Source organism: Budorcas taxicolor, chromosome 15 (genome assembly GCF_023091745.1).
Source record: "Budorcas taxicolor isolate Tak-1 chromosome 15, Takin1.1, whole genome shotgun sequence".
Lineage (NCBI taxonomy): Eukaryota > Metazoa > Chordata > Mammalia > Artiodactyla > Bovidae > Budorcas > Budorcas taxicolor.
The window spans coordinates 30,833,818-30,849,694 of record NC_068924.1 but is presented as its reverse complement, the minus strand read 5'-3'; the positions used below and the strand labels follow the sequence as shown (position 1 = coordinate 30,849,694).

Genomic DNA, 15,877 nt, shown 5'->3' with positions numbered 1-15,877 from the left:
AGCTGTGGTAACAAAGAGCAGCTGGAGGTCCTGCTGACCTCTGGCTCTCCATGCTCAGACACAGATGAGACATGTCACCCAGGAAGTAGTTTCTATGAACTTCTTTCCTCACTGGGCAGGGATAGTATCAATAAGAAAACCCCACAGGGTTGGTGTGAGAATTCGGTAAGACAATGTATATAAGTGGCACACCACTGAAATTTAATCCTCGTGACTTAATCAGGGTGAATGATTGGAGTGGTGTGGTACCAACAACTGCCCAACTTCTGGAAGCAGTAGTCAGTATATGTGTATTAAGAATATGTGTCAACCTGAGTTCAAATCCCAGCCCTGCCCTGTGTTAGCTATGGGGCCTCAGTTTCCTCACTTGTAAAATGGGGAGAGAGCCTATTCTTTGGGCTACAATGACGATGACAAGGATAATAGGTGTGAAGTGCTCAGCGCAGAATTTGGTGCATGAAAAACAATAAATCTAGCCATTGATATCATTCACTGTCTCAGTAGAGGAAGTTCCACAATTGAAAATCTCTACATCAAAACTTGTACACAGAAGGGTGGGTGGAGGGATAAATTCAGGCATTGGGATTAACATATATACCCTACTATATAAAATAGGTAACCAACAAGGACCTACTGTGTAGCGCAGGGAGCTAAACTCAGTAGTTTGTAGTACTGAGGGAAAGGAATCTGAAAATGACTATATATGTATATATGTAACTGAACTGCTGTGCTGTAACACCTGAAGCTAACACGGTATTATAAATCAACTGTACTTCAATTTTTAAAAGTTAAAATAAATCATAAAAGTAGTTACTCTGTCTAAATATAAAGAAACTTGTATGCAAATGTTCCAAGCAGCATTATTCATACTAGTCAAAAAGTGGGGACACTCATCCATCAGCTGATGAGTAGACGAACAGAAAAGCAGTATATCGTTACAATGGAGTATCATGACAGAAAATAAAAAAGAATAAAGTGTGATGTATGCCACACCATGGATGAACCCTGGAAACATGCTCAGTGAAAGAGACCAGACGCAAAAGACCACATGTTAAAAGACACCCTTTATATGAAATGTCCAGGACGGGTGAACCCACCGAGACAGAACGTAGAGTAGTTGTTGCCCAGTTGTGGCAGTGGTGGTGGGGAGGCTAGGGGGAAGGAGAGTGACTGCTAACGCATACTGTGTTTTTTTTCTGGGGCAGGGGGGCATATGACAAAAATGTCCTAACATTGATCACAGAGATGGCTGCACAACCCTGTGAATATACTAAAAGCTGCTGAATTGTATACTTTAAATGGGTGAGTTGTGTGCTATATGAATTATATCTCAATATAAAGCTGTTACAAGAATAAAAAGAGAAAGATCGAGCTTATCTCACCGAGGTTGAAGCCTCAGAAGAGCAACACAGAGAATCAAGCCAAATAGATTTCGCTGAAGTGAGGCCCCCGGAATCCCTGTGGCTGGTGTGAGCAGAGACCCAGGTTTTGTGCTGTCTTTTCTGTATAAAACTCCCCTGTTTCCCTCTTGTGACCCATTTTCCAAACCAAAACCAGGACACAGAATATGACAAAGCAATTTTTTTCCTGATTTGTGGGTTTATTTATAGGCATAGCCTTATTGAGCAATACAAATTAGACTTCGTTTACAGTGGTTGGTAATACATGGGGCGACAGAGGTGACTTCCTAGAACTCGGCAATGAACTTCTGTGAGTCAAGTGGCAAAGTCCATGCACACCTGAGAGAGTGGCCAACGGACCTTACATGTACGATTGATGAGCCCAGGGACAGCTAAAGTTCCTAGCCAGGTTACCTTAGGGGAGCAAGATCAGAATGAGATTATTATTTATGAAGAAGAAACCTGGACAATTACATTGAGCTGTCCCAGGAAGAAGACTCTGGGAGTAGAAGGGAAGTAGGGCAGCCCAGAGCAGTGGTTCTCAATGGTGTTCTTTGGAGGGCCCCTGGGTTCCTTCAAGAAGGGGTTCATGGAGGTCTCTCGCCTCACATCAGCTGCAATTAATACAATCTCCACATCTGTCAGTTTTAGATATTGGAGTTCCACAAAAAACGTGATGTGGGGGACAAAAGGTTTCACTGTTAAAAATATCATAGAAACCATTGGCCCAGACCTAGTGCATAGAAAAGAGACACCTAAAAAAACGTCAGGAACTGGCAATGCCATTTCCTGGGAAAGAGGCATGGGTCCATGGCATGAATCCAGAGCTAACAGGGACACATTTATCCGGTGACCACTTTAGGGTAAGTCCTAGTGGACACAGTCTCACTTACTGTCTCTGAGAATTCCATGAGAGTGTGTTTTCTATGTTGTTCTCATTTGGAGATGAAAAAAATCCCAAAACAGATCACAGCAGGCAAGCAACCTTCCCTCATTCACAGGGCTGGTGAGTACAGAGGAGGGAGGGGATCCCAGGTGGGTCTCATATGGACCCTGTGCCCCTTAACCATAGGGCACGTTCCTTCTAATGAAACTTGTCTTCCCGGGGATTTGCTGCTGAGAAGCAGTGGTCTAGGCAGGTGTGTCTTAGCTCACACGGCTATAAGAAAACACCATAGAGTGGGTGGTATTTATTTCCCACCCACTTTTCTTTTTCCCATCTTTTCTTTTTTAAAAAAGATGTGTGCTATGGACTGAAATATGGTCCCCCTACCGCTCCAATTCATTTCTTAAAGCCTGAATCCTCAATGTGATTGCATTTAGAGATACGATCTTTAAAAGGTAATTAAACTTAAAAGAGGTTATAGGGTTGGGGTCTGATCTGACATGATTAATACCCTTAGAGAAGGCTCCTTCTCCCACCCCCAAGCCAGAAAGCAGGCTGTCATGAGGAACCGACCCTGCTGGAATCTTGACCTCAGACTTGCGAACTTGAGAAATAAATGCCCATTGTTGAAGCCACCCAGTCTATAGTGTTTTATTATGGCATCCCAACCTGACATAGACAGTGTGTTAATATAAACCCTGATGTGCAGGACACCAGCCAGCCATGTGACACCACACAGTGAACTCACACAGGGTCACAGGACACTTTGAGACAGAAGGGTCACGGCCGGGGAGGGGAAGAGGGCATATGGAAACTGGACACTGAGGGGCACGTGAGAGCCCCTTGGCAGGAGGCACTCAGGACCCGTCCTCAGAGGCACCTGGCAGGTTCTCACCAGCTCACTAAGATCCACAACCCAGCTCTCTCTTCCCAACTCCCATGCCTTCCTGGGCACCAGTGTTCATTAGGTTTTAGGTTTTAGACAATGATTAATTTCTGACTGGGAACCACCTCAACTGGGTGGTTGGCTGGCGTCAAGTATTACTGGGAGTAGAAGAATTAGGATGACAAGAACCAGACTCCCAAGCTGTGGGGAGCAAGACGAGTACATGCTCAGGCCTTCTTGGGACAGCAGAGGAACACGTCTGCAGCAGGCATTACCGAGCGGCACACTTGCTGTCCACCTGTCGCCTGAGGGGCCTGGGGGTGAAGGAGAACAGCTGGTTCGGGACTGAACTGGTAGCCGCTGCTCCTGACCTTCATCCCCAGGCCTGGCCTGCAGCTGGGCCAGGAGGCTGAGTCCCCAGCCGCCACCCAAGGAGGAGCCCCATCATCTGGTACATCCTCCATCCCTGGGCACTGCTCTGCAGCTACAGTGAGATTAGGGGTGGAGGGAGGGTCTGGCTCTGCAGCAAAGGCCAAGCTGATTGGGGAGACACAATCAGGGGTCAGGCCCCCTTTCCAGCCATGTCGCTGTTGTTTAGTCACCAAGTCATGTCTGACTCTGGACTGTAGCCTGCCAGGCTCGTCTGTCCATGGGATTTCCCAGGCAAGTATGCTGGAATAGGTTGCCATTTTTTTTTCCAAGGGATCTTCCTGACCCAGGGATTGAACCCATGTTTCCTGCATTGGCAGGCAGACTCCTTACCACTGAGCCACCAGGGAAGCCTTTTCCAGCCATGGGGACTGTGTAATGACTCTTCAAACCCACATGGACTCAGCATGACTCCTTCCTGCCCAGGGAGCCAAGACCTGTCACATTTCCACTGGCCTTTCTCCCCACAACTGAGAGCTTTACCCTCTGCTAGCATCTCTGAGTTCTAAGGAAAGGGCGGCCTCCTGGCCCTGCCACCTGTACCCAAGTGCCCTGCCATGTTCCGGGCCCATGCCTACATCCACTCTGGAGAGGATGCCTCCCCCAGCGGGCTGGCAGGCCAGGGCTGCCCCCTGCAGCGCTTTCCTACTCAGCCCAGTGGGTGTGGCCTCCCACGAGGGGAGGGCACATGATCCCTGACCCTCTCAAAGCCCTTCAACCTCCCCATTGTCTGAAGGGTTGGTCCCAATCCAGTGTCTAGGATGGCATCGAATCCTCTACACCTTTCTACCTGCAGCACCCCTCCCACTCCCACGGTGACAGTGCCTCTGTGCTAGGACCTGGGCTGGCCTGTTATGGTCCTTCCTCCAAGCCTCTGCTGACACGGGCCCTGTCCCTTATTCCCCCTCTCCCTACTAGACCCACCTCAGACCACCTCTTTCAAGAAGTCTCCCCTGGGGACTTCCCAGGTGGTCCAGGGGTTAAGACTCCTCACTTCCAATACAGTGGGCACGGGTCTGATCCCTGGTTATGGAACCAAAGGCCCACATGCCATGCAGTGCAGCCAAGAAATAAATAACAGGGCTCCCCTGGTGGCTTGGTAGTAAAGAATCTGCCTGCCAGTGCAGGAGACACGGGTTCAATTCCTGGTCCAGGAGGATCCTTAGTTGCTGAGGAGCAACTAAGCCTGTGCACCACAACTACTGAGTCTGTGCTCTAGAGCTGGTGCTTTGCAATAAGAGAAGCCACAGCGGTGAGAATCCCATGCACTGCAACTAGAGAAAAGCCCTCCCAGCAAGAAGACTCAGCACAGCCAAAAATAAATGAATAAATAAAAGTATTTTTTTAAAAGAAACAAATAATAAATTAATTTTTTAAGAGAAAAATGAGTCTCTCCTGACTCCCCAGCCTGCTGCTCTCCTTGGATTTCCACACACTACCTTGGAGGGGTATTTATCTCTCCATTTCTATCTGTGAGCTTCCTCATCAAGCTTGTGCCTTAAAAGCCCAAAACTAAAAACAGAAAAGCCCAGAGCTGTCCTTTCTTCTTTTGAAACTCCCCAGATTCCTCATCCCACATCAATCCCCTCTTCTTAGAACTCCCACAGAAACTTCTCTGTACCTTTCCTCACAGAGTAACCACTTCTGACTTTCTATTATGTATCATGCCTATCTGTCCATCTTTTCTCCTATAGACGGTTGGCTCCCTGAGGGTGAAGGCCATGCTTGATTCATCTCTGCAACTGTGCAATTCCAGACTCACACATGCATGGAGTCCTTAATGAATGGTACTGAGTGAATAAATAATGCAAGGCCACTGTTTTTTCATGCCCTATAGCCAGGAGCAGACATTGGGCTGGGAGTAGTAGGCATTAGACGAGGTATGGACTGGACACAGCTCCTATACCCGGGCTTCCAGGATGGAGGACCCATACAGAGCCCTCCTCCGTGGGACTAGGGCTCTCCTGCTCTCTGCTCACCTGTGTCCATCAGAATGGGGCTTGTCCTCCCTCCACAACTTCTCAGCAGCCCACAAATGACCCCTCAGATTGAAAAATCAGACTCCTTAATCCCTTGGTTCTTCCAGATCGTCTGGTGAAGAATTCAAAAAGCTTTGATACTCTTACCTCTTTGAGGTGGGAATAAAGAGATTTTACTAGAGTCTTTATAGGCAATATCTATAACACACCTATATCTGTTAGAACTGCGTACTAGCAGGAAGAGGAGGACTTGTGAGCCTCCAGGGAACCAGCTGACTTTGCTCCAGAGCCAAGCGGCGGGCTGCTTGTCCCCAGGGGCCCCGGCCCACCTCCACCATCACTCATCGGGTACATCTCACTCCCCGTGTCTTCCCAGCACCCTTTGTTTCGCCCTCGTTGGTCTCACTTATCCCTCTGGCTGGTGGCAATGGCACCACTGTGCAGGCTGCTCCCACCACAAACTCACACCCTGCCCCTCACTGGGGGTACAACACGGCACCATAGCCCTTGTCCTCTCACACTACAGGCTATCTGTTTCTCGGATGGCGCCACAGACGGGGCAGAAACAATAGAACTTGATTTTTCCCCCAGTTCTGGAAGCTAGAAGTTCAAGATCAAGGTGTCAGCAGGTTTGGTTTCATTTTGAGGCCTCTCTCCTTGGCTTGCAGACGGTCGGTCGTCTTCTCCTTACATAGTCACTTGGTCTTTTCACTGCGCGAGTCTGGGGTCTGTGTCTTAATCTCTACTTAAAAGGGCATCAGTCATGTCGGCTTGGGCCCCACCCATAGGACCTCACTTTTGAAGATTCCCTGGAGAAGGGAATGGCAATCCACTCTAATATTCTTGCCTGGATAATCCCTTGGACAGAGGAGCCTCTCGGGCTACAGTCCATGGGGTCACAAAGAGTTGGACAAGACTAAGAAACTAACACCTCTTTAAGGACCCTATGTCCAAATATAGTCACACCCTGAAGTACTGAGTACTGGGGTGTTAACATAAGAATTTGAGGGGGGTATACAGTTCAGGCCAGAACATGGACCTTCATGTATAGCCACTGCCTATTCTCAACTCCTCACTTTCAGCCCACTGGCTCGCTAAGCCGAGGCCTCTCTCAGTGAACCCCTCAATCTTGTGCCCCCACCTCTTTCCCTCGGACTCAGATGTGGGGAGTCTTGTGCTAGGAGACCCCCCACCCGCCCACCTCTCTGTCTCACCATGCTTCCCTGCTCTTCTTTATCTTTCAGTGTCTTTCCCAGATCCCATCATTCCTCTCCACTAAAACACGGCCAGGGGACTTTCCTGGTGGTCTGATGGTTAAGACTCTGTGCTCCCAAGGAAGGGGGCCTGGATTCAATCCATGTCAGGAAACTAGATCCCACATGCCACAACTAAAGATCCTCCGTGCCACAACTAAGACCCGGTGCGACCAAGTAAATAAATATATTTACTGATCAATTAATTAAATAAGACATGGCCAGAGCCCTCCTTTCCCATCCAGACCCCCCTGACTACACTGACCTAGCAGGTCACCCCGCCCTCCTTTCACTCCACCTTCAACTTCAGCCAGGCTTCTCCAGTGATTACTCAAAGTTTGCTACTCATTCCACATTTTTCTTGACCCCTCATACTCTCCCTTCTGTCCCCACCACCCCATTCAAACTGTACCCACAAAGTAAATAACCCTCAAGAGCCATTTCTGCAAAACTGGTGGGCACAGTTGATTCCTGGTCTAATTCAGTCCTGAGTGGCATGACTGTATCTGCCACGTGCTGTTCAAAGAGCATCGTGTGTATCACCTCACTTAATTCTCAAACAACTCTACGACTTACTGTCCCACTGAGAAAGGGGATGTTGAGCAACTTGCCCAAGATTGTGCGTGCATGCGTGCTAAGCCACTTCAGTCGTGTCTGACTCTGCAACCCTATGGACTGTAGACCACTAGGCTCCTCTGTGCCTGGGAATCTCCAGGCAAGAATACTCCAGTGCTTTGCCATTTCCTCCTCCTCACCCAGCTCCTTACATCAGACAGTACAGTCCATGAGCTGCCAGACTGCATCATCAGGCCGCCTCCAGGATTCTCTGCATCTGAGGGTCCTGAGGGTTCTTTTTTGCCTGAGCCCTTCAGCTTCTATGGCTTCCAGAACATAAGGTCCCTGGGTCGAAATTTCCTCCCACTTCCCTGCCCATTCTCTCAAGGTACACATCTCTTGCCTGCCCTTAAAATACCAGGGAACCCCAGGGATCTACAGAGCCCTCTTCTTGCCTCACTCCCATGGGCTTCCTAAATGATTCCACTTACAGGCTCCTCCACAGGGATGCTTGACTTATGTCCACTTGCCCAGCAATCCCAGATGTCTGACATCTCAGACTTGGTAAGACCCACACTAAAAGCCCCTCCTCCCTCCTGTATTCTCACTGCTACACTCCTGAGCTCAGTTAACGGTTGCACCAGCTACCCAGGCATCATGCCTTCACCCCAATCCCTCAACTCCCGGTTGCTTTTGAATATCCCTCCTCAATATCTCTCGAATCACTGCTTTTCTCTCTGGTCTCAGCTCTGCTGTTCTAGTTCAGTTCTTTCATTTCAACGACATCACTGCAACCTTTTGACTCTCACTTTTTATTTTTAATGTTGTAATTTTATTTTTTTATTGAAGTATAGTTGTTTTACAGTGTTGTGCCTCCAGAGTCTTCACCACCACCCAGCACTCCTCAGTCACTCCCCCACACAGCTGTCAGCGATCCTTTCAAGGTGCAACCCCCAGCTTGTAGCTTCCAGTCTCCAAACAAATGAAGTACTCGGTACGGCGGACAAGAGCAGGCTCTAGCTCTCCAGTCTTATACTTCGCTTCTCTGTCCATCCATCTCTACCTCTTAGAAATACTGAGCCACCTAACTCTCAGCACCATCTGGTACACACACACACAGGTGCACACAGGCACACACACAGAGCTGCCCCATGCCCCCATACTTTTGCTCAGTCTCCTCCGCCTCCTGCCTCCTCACCTTCGCTCACTCACCACTCTTACTTAGAATGAACCCTCAGCTCGGACCTCCCCTCCTTCTGGAAGGCTTCTCTGAACACAAAGGTTGATTAAGTGTTTCAGCTAGGTACATTTATAGAATCCCATGGATCTTAAACTCTAATTAACACTTTAGTCTTTAACTTCCACTTCATTCATTTTCTTCTGTAGCCAGTGCCTGGCACCTTGCCTGATAACACGTTTAAATGTTTGAGCAAAATTTGTTTTGGCTTTTGAAGAACTAGAGTTGCAAAAGAGTCAGGCATGACGTAGCGACTAAACAACAACAACAATGCCTACTTCTACTCTTCCATCAGAATTACTATTCTGAAAAATACCTGTGTGGACACATATTTTAACAAAGATGCAGTGAAAAAATGGTCTGTTCAACAAATGGGGCTGGAACAAATGGATATGCATGAGTTTAAAAAAAAAACTTCAAACCATGTCTTTTATATGGAATAAACCCTCTCTCATACTATATACAAAAATTAACACAAAATAGTGAAAGCTATATAGTCAAAGCTATGATTTTTCCAGTAGTCATATATGAATGTAGAGTTGCACCATAAAGAAGGCTGAGTGCCAAAGAACAGATGCTTTCAAACTATGGCGTTGGAGAAGACTTGAGAGTCCCTTGGACTGCAAGGAGATCAAACCAGTCCATCCTAAAAGGACTCAACCCTGAATATTCATTGGAAGGACTGATGCTGAAGCTGAAGCTCCAATACTTTGGTCAGCTGATGAGAAGAGCCGACTCATTAGATAAGACTCTGATGCCGGGAAAGATTGAAGGCAGGAGGAGAAGGTGATGACAGAGGATAAGATGGTTGGATGGCATCACCAACTCAATAGTCATGAGTTTGAGCAAGCTCTGGGAGATGGTGAAGGACAGGGAAGCCTGGCATGTTGCAGTCCATGGGGTCACAAAGAGTTGGACATGACTGAGTTACTGAATAACAACAAAACAGAAAAAATAAATCATAGACTTAGAACTATAAAACTTCTAGGAAAAAATCTTTGCAACATTGAATTAGAAAAACATTTTTTAGATGTGACACTAGAAGCAAAACCAACAAATTAAAAATGGAAAACTGAACTTTATGAAAATTTAAAATGTCTGCTCCTCAAAAGACACTGTTAGTAGAACAAAAAGATAAGCCACAGACTGGGAGAAAATATTATATGCAAAGCATACACCTGATAAAAGACTTGTGTCTAGAATATACAAAGAACTCTCAAAACCCAGTAAGAAACCAAACAACCCAATTTTCAAAGATGAGCAAAAGATCCCTTTTCAACAGACACTCCAACAAAGATGTTACATAGGTGGCAAATAGCCTGTGAAACATACAAACATCACTAATCACTGAGGAAATACAAAGTACAACCGTAATAGGATATTGTTAGAGATCTATTAGCATAGCTAAAACCTAAAAGCTCAACTGAACCAACTTGGTGAGGAGAAACTGAACCTCGCCTATGCTACTGATGAGGCTAGAAATGGGGTATGAAAGTGAAAGTGTTAGTTGCTCAGTCATGTCTGACTCTGCAACCCCCTGGACTATAGCCTGCCAGGCTTCTCTGTCCATGGAATTCTCCAGGCAAGAATACTGGAGTGTGTAGCCATTCCCTTCTACAGGGGATCTTCCTGACTCAAGGGTTGAACCCAGATCTCCTGCATTGCAGGTGGATAATTTACTGTCTGAGCCACCAGGGAAGCCCATAGCCACCCAGAAAATCATCTGTCAGTTTCTTAAGAAGTTAAAGATACACCTACTGCGTGGTTTGGCCATTCCACTCATAGGTATGTACCCAAAAGAAAAGAAAGCATGCTTTTACACAAACATATGTACACAAATGTTCATAATTACTTGATCCAGAACAAAGACTGGAAACAGCCATCATCAGGTGAATGAATAAACCAACTGTGGTCTATCCATACAATGAAATACTGCTTAGCAATAAAATGGAAGGAAAGAAGCCAGACCAAAAAAAGCTGACATACTGTATATTTCCATTTTTATGTATTTCTAGAAAACACACACAAATCTGTAGTGCAGAAAGCAGATCAGTGGTGGCCTGGGGATGGGGTTGGGGCTGGGATAGAAAGGAACAGAGTGAGGAATTATAACGCAGCTCCAGGAAACTTTTTGGGGGTGTTGAAAAAATTTATTAACTTGATTGTCTTTATTATCTTGCAGTTCAACCATAAAGAAGAACAAAAAATATCATTTGCAGCAACACAGATGGACCTGGAGGTTGTCAAACTGGGTGAAGTCAGTCGGACAAAGACAAATTCCATATGATATTGCTTACATGTGGAACCTTAAAGAGGGTTCAGATGAACTCGTCTATAAAACACAAACAGTTACAGATGTAGAAAACAAATTTACAGTTATCAGGGGTTAAGGGGAAGGGGGGGATAAATTGGGAGATTGGGATTGACATATACACACGACTATACAAAAAATTGTTGTTTTTGTTTAGTCACTATGTTGTATCTGACTTTCTTGTGACCCCTTGGGACTGTAGCTCACCAGGCTCCTCTGATCATGGGACTTCTCAGGCAAGAATACTGCAGTGAGTTGCTATTTCCTTATCCAGGGGATCTTCCCAACTCAGGGACTGAACCCGTCTTCTGCATTGGCAGGCCGATTCTTAACCACTGAACCACCAGGGAAGCCCATATATAAAACAGATAACTCATAAGGACCTACTGCATAGCAGAGGGAACTCTACTCAATACTCTGTAATGGCCTAAATGCGAAAATAACCTAAAAACAAGTAGATGTATATGTATATGCATGTATATGTATAACTGATTCACTTTGCTGTACACCTGAAACCGATACAATATTATAAATCAGTTCAGTTCAGTCGCTCAGTTGTGTACGACTCTTTGCGACCCCATGAATTGCAGCACGCCAGGCCTCCCTGTCCATCACCAACTCCCGGAGTTCACTCAGACTCACGTCCATGGAGTCGGTGATGCCATCCAGCCATCTCATCTTCTGTCGTCCCCTTCTCCTCCTGCCCCCAATCCCTCCCAGCATCAGAGTTTTTTCCAATGAGTCAACTTTTCGCATCAGGTGGCCAAAGTACTGGAGTTTCAGCTTTAGCATCATTCCTTCCAATGAACACCCAGGGCTGATCTCCTTCAGAATGCACTGGTTGGATCTCCTTGCAGTCCAAGGGATTCTCAAGAATCTTTTCCAACACCACAGTTCAAAAGCATCAATTCTTCGGTGCTCAGCCTTCTTCACAGTCCAACTCTCATATCCATACATGACCACAGGGAAAATCATAGCCTTGACTAGACAGACCTTAGTCAGCAAAGTAATGTCTCAGCTTTTGAATATGCTATCTAGTTTGGTCATAACTTTTCTTCCAAGGAGTAAGTGTCTTTTAATTTCATGGCTGCAATCACCATCTGCAGTGATTTTGGAGCCCCCAAAAATAAAGTCTGACACTGTTTCCACTGTTTCCCCATCTATTTCCCATGAAGTGATGGGACCGGATGCCATGATCTTCGTTTTCTGACTGTTGAGCTTTAAGCCAACTTTTTTACTCTCCACTTTCACTTTCATCAAGAGGCTTTTTAGTTCCTCTTCACTTTCTGCCATAAGGGTGGTGTCATCTGCATATCTGAGGTTATTGATATTTCTCCCGGAAATCTTGATTCCAGCTTGTGCTTCTTCCAGTCCAGTGTTTCTCATGATGTACTCTGCATATAAGTTAAATAAGCAGGGTGACAATATACAGCCTTGACGTACTCCTTTCCCTATTTGGAACCAGTCTGTTGTTCCATGTCCAGTTCTAACTGTTGCTTCCTGACCTGCATACAGATTTCTCAAGAGGCAGGTCAGGTGGTCTGGGATTCCCATCTCTTTTAGAATTTTCCACAGTTTATTGTGATCCACACAGTCAAAGGCTTTGGCATAGTCAATAAAGCAGAAATAGATGTTTTTCTGGAACTCTCTTGCTTTTTCCATGATCCAGTGGATGTTGGCAATTTGATCTCTGGTTCCTCTGCCTTTTCTAAAACCAGCTTGAACATCAGGAAGTTCACAGTTCACATATTGCTGAAGCCTGGCTTGGAGAATTTTGAGCATTACTTTACTAGCATGTCAGATGAGTGCAACTATGCAGTAGTTTGAGCATTCTTTGGCATTGCCTTTCTTTGGGATTGGGATGAAAACTGACCTTTTCCAGTCCTGTGGCCACTGCTGAGTTTTCCAAATTTGCTGGCATATTGAGTGCAGCACTTTCACAGCATCATCTTTCAGGATTTGAAACAGCTCAACTGGAATTCCATCACCTCCGCTAGCTTTATTCGTAGCGATGCTTTCTAAGGCCCACTTGACTTCACATTCCAGCATGTCTGGGTCTAGATGAGTGATCACACCATCGTGATTATCTGGGTCATGAAGATCTTTTTTGTACAGTTCTTCTGTGTATTCTTGCCACCTCTTCTTAATATCTTCTGCTTCTGTGAGGTCCATTCCATTCCTGTCCTTTATCAAGCCCATCTTTGCATGAAATGTTCCCTTGGTATCTCTAATTTTCTTGAAGAGATCTCTAGTCTTTCCCATTCTGTTCTTTTCCTCTATTTCTTTGCATTGATCGCTGAAGAAGGCTTTCTTATCTCTTCTTGCTGTTTTTTGGAACTCTGCATTCAGATGCTTATATCTTTCCTTTTCTCCTTTGCTTTTCACTTCTCTTCTTTTCATAGCTATATGTAAGGCCTTCTCAGACAGCCATTTTGCTTCTTTGCATTTCTTTTCCATGGGGATGGTCTTGATCCCTGTCTCCTGTACAATGTCATGAACCTCACTGCATAGTTCATCAGGCACTCTATCTATCAGATCTAGGCCCTTAAATCGACTTCTCACTTCCACTGTATAATCATAAGGGATTTGATTTAGGTCATACCTGAATGGTCTAGAGGTTTCCCCTACTTTCTTCAATTTCAGTCTGAATTTGGTAATAAGGAGTTCATGATCTGAGCCACAGTCAGCTCCTGGTCTTGTTTTTGTTGACTGTATAGAGCTTCTCCATCTTTGGCTGCAAAGAATATAATCAACCTGATTTCGGTGTTGACCATCTGGTGATGTCCATGTGTAGAGTCTTCTCTTGTGTTGCTGGAAGAGAGTGTTTGCTATGATCAATGCATTTTCTTGGCAAAACTCTATTAGTCTTTTCCCTGCTTCATTCCGCATTCCAAGGCCAAATTTGCCTGTTTCTCCACGTATTTCTTGACTTTCTACTTTTGCATTCCAGTCCCCTATAATGAAAAGGACATCTTTTTTGGGTGTTAATTCTAAAAGGTTTTGTAGGTCTTCATAGAACCGTTCAACTTCAGAATGTGGTCCACTGGAGGAGGGAATGGCAAACCACTTCAGTATTCTTGCCTTGAGAACCCCATGAACAATATGAAAAGGCAAAATGATAGGATACTGAAAGAGGAACTCCCCAGGTCAGTAGGTGCCCAACACGCTACTGGAGATCAGTAGAGAAATAACTCCAGAAAGAATGAAGGGATGGAGCCAAAGCAAAAACAATACCCAGCTGTGGATGTGACTGGTGATAGAAGCAAAGTCCGATGCTGTAAAGAACAATATTATAGGAACCTGGAATGTCAGGTCCATGAATCAAGGCAAATTGGAAGTGGTCAAACAAGAGATGGCAAGAGTGAACGTTGACATTCTAGGAATCAGCAAACTAAAATGGACTGGAATGGGTGAATTTAACTCAGATGACCATTATATTTACTACTTTGGGCAGGAATCCCTCAGAAGAAATGGAATAGCCATCATGGTCAACAAAAGAGTCTGAAATCCAGTAGTTGGATGCAATCTCAAAAACTACAGAATGATCTCTGTTCGTTTCCAAGGCAAACCATTCAATATCACAGTAATCCAAGTCTATGCCCCAACCAGTAACGCTGAAGAAGCTGAAGTTGAACGGTTCTATTATAAATCAACTGTACTCCAATAAAGTCAAAAATTTACATGCAGTTTATTGTCTATAAATTATGCCTCAATTTTTAAAAGATGCTTTTATGAAGAAAATACTACTATTCCTCTGGTTCTTCTCTGACTTCTCCTTCCCCTCCTCTCCACCTCAGCAAATGAAACATCCTACATTTGGCGGTCTACACCTACTGCCTCCAATTTCTCTGCATCTGCTCCATCCTGAGCTGCCACCATCTCTAGAGTCACCCTCAGAAATCATCAAGGTTCTCCTTCCTTGGATTTTAGAGTTTTGTAGCTCTCTGAGGTATCTGTGACTGGACCCTTTTCCTTGGCATCATCTTTCAATATCTGTGATATTACACCATGTTGATTTATACTCTGATCTCCTTCCTGCATGCTCAGTCACGTCCCGCTCTTTGGGACCCCATGGGCTGTTAGCCGGCCAGGTTTCTCTGTCCATGGGATTCTCCAGGAAAGAATACTGGAATGAGCTGCCATGCCCTTCTCCAGGGGATATTCCTGACCCAGGGATCAAACCCACATCTCTTATGCCTACTGTATTGGCAGGTGGGTTCTTTACCACTAGCATCACCTGGGAAGCCTAAAAGCAAATGACCACCACACAATGGTATGTGACTGACAAAATCATATTACATTCCAGCCGTAAAGCACCCACAGGTGCTCACTGTGCTGGAGACTCACAGACAAAGAAGACCAGGGGTCCCTGGCTCTCAAACATTTGGCCTCTCTTGGGGACTGGTGGAGGTATGGAGAGAAAGAGACCTTTCCTATATAATGAAGTCAGTGGTCCATAGAAAGAATCACAGATTTCTAAGGAAGTACAGACAGGGAAAACTAAACACTTCTAGGTGATGGAAGGAAGTTTTAGGGAGAGCCCCCTACATTTATGGAACACACATATGGTGAGACCTACTACCTACCAGCCCTGTACAAGGTTCACAGGAGAGGCAACTGTGAAGGAGGACATGAGTGTCCCTGGAGAGGCGAGGCAACCAAGGGTGTTCCAGAGTGGGGAGCCCCCAAAGGCACAAGGAAGCGTGGGGTGACTGGTTCAGCTGGTGTGAGGGGCCCAAGCCCCTGAGAGGGGAGGCTGGACAAGTCGACAGGAGTCTGAGCATGAAAGACCTTGTGTGTCATGGCAGGGAACTGAGACAGAACAATAGGAGGACTTTCCATAGACAATGACGTCATGACATTAGCATTTTAGAGTAATCACTCACAGCACAGTCAATATACCAGACAGAGAGCTGAAATGGGAGCTGAGAAGATCAGCTT

The 15,877-nt window shown here is 45.7% G+C and overlaps 1 protein-coding gene across 1 annotated transcript in view; it reads right to left on the bottom strand.

The window, feature by feature from the left end:
* The window catches only part of GRIK4 (glutamate ionotropic receptor kainate type subunit 4), a 343,900-nt gene that overhangs the window by 195,305 nt on the left and 132,718 nt on the right, over window positions 1-15,877 (bottom strand). The window lies entirely within an intron of this gene.